The sequence below is a fragment of the Poecilia reticulata genome, linkage group LG4 (genome assembly GCF_000633615.1).
Source record: "Poecilia reticulata strain Guanapo linkage group LG4, Guppy_female_1.0+MT, whole genome shotgun sequence".
NCBI classification, from domain to species: Eukaryota; Metazoa; Chordata; class Actinopteri; order Cyprinodontiformes; family Poeciliidae; genus Poecilia; species Poecilia reticulata.
This window is the reverse complement of record NC_024334.1, coordinates 19,318,368-19,324,781: the sequence shown is the minus strand read 5'-3', so window position 1 is coordinate 19,324,781 and position 6,414 is coordinate 19,318,368. Positions and strand designations below refer to the sequence as shown.

The window sequence follows — 6,414 nt, the reverse complement described above, 5'->3', positions numbered from 1 at the left end:
GATTTTTAAAATTCTCCTTTTAAACACATTGTTTGTGGGTGATTTCCGTTCAGACTTTCGTTTCGTCCCAATCCAGTTTCTCCCTCAACTCCCAAAGCAGGTTGGGGCAGTTCTCCTGTTTACCTTTATTTCTTGTCTCCGCCCATCTCACCGCCACTTCCTGATCACCTGGGCCGGCTAAGAGATGAGCAGTTTTTGAGCTCGCAGAAGGAGCTCTGCTCCACACGCCGCGGGAGTTTGGAGTTGGAAGATTTTCCCAAAAGTCAGGGAATGAGATAATAACTTATTTTGCCCGAAGGTCGGTCAGCCACTCAAAGACTCCAAGACCGGGACAAAGTCCTGTTTTGTGAGTCATTTACCTCTCGCTGTTCTCCACCTCCCTTCACTGAAAGGGTTTAATGTTACACCCGCTGCCAGACTCTTACCTGTGCAGGTGAGCGACGGTGCCGAAAGTGAACTTCCAAAATGAGGTTATGTGAGTACGCTTTCACGTTTCTCCAATTCCTCTTAAAGATTAGTGGGTTAAACACAACTTTAATAGTCAGAGCACTTTGTACACTTTGTAGTATAAAGCATGACAGTGATCTTTTTTTTAAATTGGCATGAAAGTCATTTGCATGTATGTTTGCACTTTCTGTTTATAAGTGAGCAGAACATGGCAGGTGTAGATTTTCTGTCACCTGTCAGGTGTTTGTATTTTGTTTTTTTCATTCAGATGTTTCTTCACCAGGCTTCACATCTGGCTGCAGCTGTAGATCACACCGACTCTAGAGCAGTCAGTCAGTATCAGTCAGGCCGCAAACACTCATGTGAACTTTATTTAATGAGACACATTATTATTTATAAATAACAACAAAAAGCGATTTCCATTATTTGGCTTTTTCCCCCTATTATTATTGTAATTATTATTGCATTGACAAAATACGCACAAACTGCATGTAGAGTATCTTGACAATTGGGCGGGGGGAAAAAAGCTGATTTACTTTCTAGCTGGTGAAGCTAAATGTTTGGGTAATGTTTCAGCAGTGTAAGCAGTTAAACAGGAACGCTGCCGTCTTTGTTCTGTCCTTGTTTTGTTGTGCGTGGTTACAAAGCAGATGTTTTCCAGAGAAAAGAAAGAAGAAAAAAAATGGTGGAAGACTTACTGGAATTTTTCAGTGTTTTTGGGGCATGTCTGAACACAACAGACTAACTATGTTGCGGTCTGCATGTGCTGCATCTGGCATGTACTTCTTTTAACTCCTGGCTGCCTGATCTTGATTCTTTCTCTGGCTCCATGATTATATGAGTCCAAAGTCTGATTAGCTATTACTATTTTTGTGTCGTTTGTGTTTGGTTTTCTTTCTTTTTTTATGACCTAATGACTGACTGATCTATTTATGAGACGGTTCTCGCTGCTGCTCCCTGAATCCAGTCACCTTTTATCGGTGGTGTGACTCACAGAGCAACTGCCTTGTGTTGACAAGGGAACTCCGCTAAAAGTTAGAAGAAAAGTTAAGTGACGTTAACACCCCGGTCATCTGTGTCGGTTCGCCTGTCATCTTCGGGGTGTGTTTGATCAGCAGATACGATTCCCTGTCTTCTCCTGAACCCGAGGAGTGGATGTGTACATAGCAACACGCCAGCTAAGTGTGAACACTCTGAATGCTGATGCAGACACAGATACCTCGCCACCGGCTTGTTTTCCACACTCATCAACGGTCGTTACAACAACAACAACAACCAAAAAAGCTGACCTCGCACCGTCTTGTGTCATTATTAAGTCGGATCACAGGAGAGAAATCCGAGACCGATCCGGCAGCGGTATTTTTTACATAAAATACTGTATACTTCAGGCGAAGATTGGGCCACGGTTTATGTCGAAGGACAGTGTGGTGAGTCAAGGATTGCCATGACTGCTTCAAAGACAAAAGAGAAAGGGTAGTATCGACAATGTAAACATTTCTTTTCCTCTTTTTTTCAGCTAAGGACAAAAGAGAAACATGGACACAATGAGATTTATGGATCATGAAAGCCCGCCTTTCTTCTGGCTGTTTGAGCACTTGAGAGGGAGTAGTATAATAATAAATAAAACATTAGTTGATGTGCTGTGGTGGCGCAGGAGCAAAGCACAACCCACGTATTGACGCCTTAGTTTTTGTGCTGGTGGTCGCAGGTTCGATTCCCGGCCTGGCAACATTTGCCGTATGTCTTCCCCCTCTTTCCTGTCGAACTACTTTCAAATAAAGGCCACTAGAGCCACCAGAAACTTAAAATAAAAATCAGCTACAAATCAAGTTTAGGGTGGATTCACACTGGCTTTGTATAGTTTACGGTATTAAAACTTAAGTCCGTTTGCCTAGAAAGTCCAGATCGTTTGAGGAAACGATCAAAAAAGCAAACTCTGGTGCTTTTGGAGCGGTCTTTGGTCCGCTTGCATTCATTCACATATGTATTCGAGTTCACTTCAACCAAACTGAGACCTGTAGGCGGACCAGAGTTTGCCCAAGTAACAAATGTTGTTACTTTGTTCCCCAATCGAACCCAGTCTACCGGACTACCAAGTGTGGAAAGCATTCATAGCCCATCAGAGCTCCCACATCGTCCTCAGCGACAGCATTGGCTCAAACTTCACTTGTCGCATAAGAACCGAGCCGGAGAAAGCCGATACTCCTCCGGCATGGGCGTGTCACCCACTCTTCATTCGTGAAGACTGGGTGTATGTAGAGACAAGCCTGTGTGTGCCATCAGGTTCATATGTTTGTGGTCTCAGGAGCATCTGTGCATGATCTTTTCTTCCAGTAGGGCTGTTTACATCAGGGTCGTTTCAGAACTGCAGCACACATCATCATTTTCCACTAAACCAACCCGGCGGCACACAGTCGGCGCCGAACGAACCTAAGGATGGAGTCCAGTAATCACTGTCAGCATGTCAGTCAGTGCGTGTCAATCGACACAACGCAGTTGACATAAAGGCAATGTGCATATAGATTAAAGATATAAAGGATATTTCAAAAGATTAAACAAAAGCTTTGCCCTTTGAACCATCTTCTCCAATTTGAGGTCACCTGAATGACCAAATTGACTAAAATGCAGTTTTTGGATTCAATCTTAAAGCATCAGTTTTGAAACTTTTGTAAAATCTCTAAGTTGTGACTCATTCGGCTCTTCTTCTGCTGCCCTTTCCTCCTGTGGAAATGGTTTATTGTAGCTCATCAGTCCGGCGCAGTGGCTCAGCTAATATTTCTGAAGAAACAACCTGTTATTGGGTGGCATGTGGGTTGCATTCAGTCCTCACCAGTGTGCAGATTTTTTTTTTTTTGCGCTGCTCTGATTTCCCCAGCGCCGCCTTGAGTTTTTATAAGACCCTAAGCGGATGTTTTATATGGAGCCCCAATTCCAGTTCACATTATTTATTGAATAAATGGCTGTAAAGGAGAAGTGGAAGCACATTATTACCCTGACTCACTCATTTGGTGTGGCTGTCATGTCTGGAGGAAGGGTTAGCAGCAAGTCATTTAGCAGTTAAATAGTTTGTATTTGTAATGCTGATGGAATCTGCCTCCAGCCCAGTGACAAGCAGCAGAACTGATTCAAGCTAATTATACGGATTTATGACTGGTAACGTAATTATTAAAGTTGGGAGTATTTTTCATTACATGACTACTACTGAAAATTAATAATTTTATTGAGTTAATGTAATTAATACACCATCTATTCATCAGCATCATTTGCATGTCTTTCCCATTTTTGGCCCAGTAAGAAACAACCTATGGACTCATACTGGCCCATGCCCCGGTGGTTAAGAACCATATGAGTTATGATTTATTTATTTATTTTTTAGAATGTGTTGGTAATATTAGCCACAAAGTAGTAATACCCAACCCTACAGTCCACTGCTTTCCACCCAAGTTGGGATAAAATCATTCCAGAATCAGAAACACGATTTAGTATTCTGGATGAGTTGTGAACAAAACGGCTTCGGTTTTTGATCATGCCGAGAGTTATTTATTTATTTATTTATGGACTCGCCCCACTTGCATTTCCTGCTGTTAGAATGAATCGTCGGGGAGAAGTGGATGTGTTAGAAGCAGATCCGAGACAACACCACACCAAAGAGCTGCCGCATTCCCTCATTAAACGAGTTTACTCGTGAAAAACTCTTGTATAGGAGATTAGGCTCCGAGAACGGATCATTTTTTCATGTCTGTAAATCTTTTTTCTTCCTTTCTGTCTTGTCTTGTCATTCTAACTAGCATTTGCGTTCGCTCCTCTTCCTCTTCGGTCTCAGGCTTGTTCTGTGATGAAAGCGCTTTGCTCCGTAGATCAGGCCGCACTCAGCAGGCGCCACAGCTTGTGATGAATCCACCCTGTCATCACGCGTTTGGAGAGGGAAAGTTCTACTTTGTTCGACAGTTCGCCCTCTCCTCGTTAGCCCTCCCGCGTTAGATACGCCACAGGCGGGAATTCTTACCTCGCAGTCTGCGGGATTCAAACTGATAATGTCAAAAGGAAAGACTGTGTTTGCTATCAAACACCCACTTACGATGCAGCTCCATGGAGTGTTGCAGACTGAAGCCGGTGTTTGTTGTGCCTTGTAAAAGCTTTCTAGCTGGGGCGGCTGTAAGAGCAGCGGAATATGTTCAACCCAAACAGAAGCAGCGGTCTCGGAGTGCAGTGCTGTGGAAAAATATTTGAGCTCTGGTAGATTTTTTTTTGTGTGTGTTTGTTTTTTGCTTTTTCTTCTTCCTAACCTCAAATATTTCTGAACATTAACATAATTTTAATATAAGACAAATCATCAAAACAAATTAAAAAAATACATTAATTTTTTTATAAAGCTGTTACTTACGGTTACGGAAACACAGTGAGAGTCATTATCTAAAAAAGGAGAAAATATGAAACAGTGAAGATTCTCCAGAGTGACCAGTCATGTGTCAACCTCGCATTCACGAGGTGACCAAAAATAAAACTTCCTTGTGTTTAATAATTCTGGGAAAAAAGCAAATCTCAGTTTTCACCAAGGGTAACAGTTATAGTCTTTATGTTTACGCTTATATCTCTTTTCTTCTTTCCTTTTAAAAATGGATTCATTTGGAAACCACCTTTTGTACATACTCGGTTTATCTTTGTCGTTAGAATTAGACGGGGCAAATACCTTTTCAAAGCTGCTGTACATTTCTATTTTGACTTCACCCTTTGCTGTTGGCGGCGTTTTGAACGAGAGCCGGTGTGTCGTCATGCAGCAGCGCAGAGCCGGCTACGGCCCCAGAAACAAAGCGAACGGAGCGCCAACACGGTCGCTCCTGCCAAAGTGGCGTGTGCCTGACTAGGCCCATCTGTTGGTGTCCATGTGCTCGAAGGAGCCCACCTGCTCCGGGTATGACGTGTGCGCCGGCTGGCCGTCCCGGCGCATCGACCAAAACATAAACTCGTGCATCAGAAAACAACAACTCGGCATAATTGAGACCGTGTCATACCCGGCCGTGGATTAGCAGAGATGAGCGATTGTCGTGGAACAGAGAGCCACAGACTCGTCTGCCACCGTCTGTTTCTGTCGCTGCTGCTGAGACGAGTGGTATTGATGTTCCCACATCCAGAGGAGAAATCGCAGTCGTTCGATATTCGTTATCTCTGTAAATCAAAGAAATGATAAAAAATAATAATAATAATAATTAAAAAAAAGAGACTGCTGCAGTTCTTTTCATATGTGAACAGAAAGGAGTTCCGCAGCCGTCCTACATTAACATTTATGTAGTGTTGAACACATCTCGCTTTTTTCAAGGGTGGAAACATGATTTTTAGCAAATAAATAAGTCCTTTGTGGCTCTATATACTTTTAACTCACTTACACTTTTCAAAATGTTGGAAATAACTTCCAGTTCCCAGTTTATCTTTCAACTGATACCAACTTCAGTTTAAATTTTAATATAAGACATAAAAACAATTTGAATACTTTTTTAGCTCTGCTGACATCAGAGACATGATTGTGACGTAATGATTCAAAGTGACAGCTCAAAAAACTTTAATATTATGAAACAAACACAAAATTATTAGAGTTGAATTTTTAAACCGACTTCAACGTTTTTTCTTGGCGATTAATCTTTTGGTAATGAGGCAGGGGTAAATATCTACATCATTGTTGAAATACATAAAGGGACTACCAGCAGAGAAAGCTGAATGGGGAAAAAACCGATGAACTGCACATTATAGCCTTCCTATTATCTACTTAAAGTCTTACTCTCACTTTTGTCGCCTGAACGAACTCTAAAGACATGACGTAGAAAGTGGGTTGGAACTGGTGTGACATGTGATAAACGAAAGGAAAAGTGAACGAGACACCAGCGAGACCAGCTACGTCCTTTAGCTTAGAGACAATAAAAAAGACAGGAGGGAGAATTGGAGGTTGCAGAGTTTAAGATGATGAGGTTCTCT

At 42.1% G+C, this 6,414-nt stretch overlaps 1 protein-coding gene across 1 annotated transcript in view; it reads left to right on the top strand.

Moving 5' to 3' along the window:
* The first annotated feature begins 201 nt into the window (after window positions 1–201).
* lnx1 (ligand of numb-protein X 1) overlaps window positions 202–6,414 on the top strand; it is a 49,778-nt gene continuing 43,565 nt past the window's right edge. The window contains exon 1 of the mRNA XM_008407478.2: window positions 202–475. The gene's annotated coding sequence lies outside the window, so the exon portion shown is untranslated. The remainder of the gene's footprint in view (window positions 476–6,414) is intronic.